The following is a 1,092-nucleotide window of genomic DNA, read 5'->3' as shown; positions in this document are numbered from 1 at the left end:
ATGTTAGTGTCTTCTTTGCTTTGCTTTGGATGTAGTCAATGGTGTTCCTGAGAGCAGAATCCCCTCCCTAAGCTCTTGGTGAGTTTAACCTCTGAACCTTTCTGTCTTCTAGCTCTGGGAAAGCATCGCCATCTCTTGCTTGGTAGGCATGGCATCACGTTGTTACTGCTCACTGCTCTAATGAGCCATGCTGTGTGGAGAGCCTGGACTCTGCTCAGATCTTCTAAATAGTGTCTTTACTCTCTTTACATGGTTCAATTGAACATGCCAACTGTTTCTTTCTGGGTCTTCACTGACACAGAAACCACTTCTATAAATGACTTTAGGAGGAGGATAATCAGCATTGGACGCTGGGTTTGGACAGCCATGGATTTGAAGAATATAGAACATAGAGGTAAGTTATTTGGGCACATGTAATGCCTGACGTTTGGGACCATCATGGCTTAAAAATCCTGTGTGTTCTGCCCCTAGAGCATTGCAGATGTGGCTGCTGTGTCAGCTGTGAGGCAGTAGGTGGCAGAGAGGAGAGAGGCTATGTCTACGCTCAATGTTCTGACCTATGAATATCTGAATGTTAGTAGCTTAACATTCCCTGCACAAAGTGAGCCTGAGATGACCACCAGTCCTGTGCCAGGGGCTCAGGTAACATGAGACTACCACCAGTCCAACCCCCAATGGCTCCCAGGACTGGGAGCAAGCCATAGATTAGAAGAATCCCCCACATGGGACTGAGGATCATCGGTGGGAGTGAGCCTGAGACAGTCAACCCTTGCATAGGGCGGCTCAGGTGGGCCTGGTGAGAAGTGAGCCTGAGATGACCACCAGATTGGCATCTTGGGGTTTGGACAGGGAGCTAGCCTGAGATAACCACCAGTTGGGTACCAAGAAATCTGGGAGGCGGGGCAGGCCATGTCTGAGATGACACCAGTCCAGCACCATGATGCGTGAGCAGGGCTTAGCAGTCCTGAGAGAACTAATGTGGGTAGCCAGTGATGCTACCTGGGACCATGGTGGGGTTCAGGCCTGTGCTGTCACCAGGAGCCATGACTAGGCACATGGCCTTGAAGCAGCAGGGATTTGTTATCATCAAAG

The 1,092-nt window shown here is 50.0% G+C and overlaps 1 non-coding gene across 1 annotated transcript; it reads left to right on the top strand.

Moving 5' to 3' along the window:
- The first annotated feature begins 460 nt into the window (after positions 1–460).
- On the top strand, positions 461–590 carry LOC120100414 (small nucleolar RNA SNORA17). Its single transcript, XR_005500173.1, has one exon. It is a non-coding gene; the product is annotated as a small nucleolar RNA SNORA17 (small nucleolar RNA).
- The last annotated feature ends 502 nt before the right edge of the window (positions 591–1,092 follow it).

This window comes from Rattus norvegicus, chromosome 1 (genome assembly GCF_036323735.1).
Source record: "Rattus norvegicus strain BN/NHsdMcwi chromosome 1, GRCr8, whole genome shotgun sequence".
In the NCBI taxonomy this organism is placed as follows: domain Eukaryota; kingdom Metazoa; phylum Chordata; class Mammalia; order Rodentia; family Muridae; genus Rattus; species Rattus norvegicus.
This window is presented reverse-complemented; position numbering and strand designations above follow the sequence as displayed.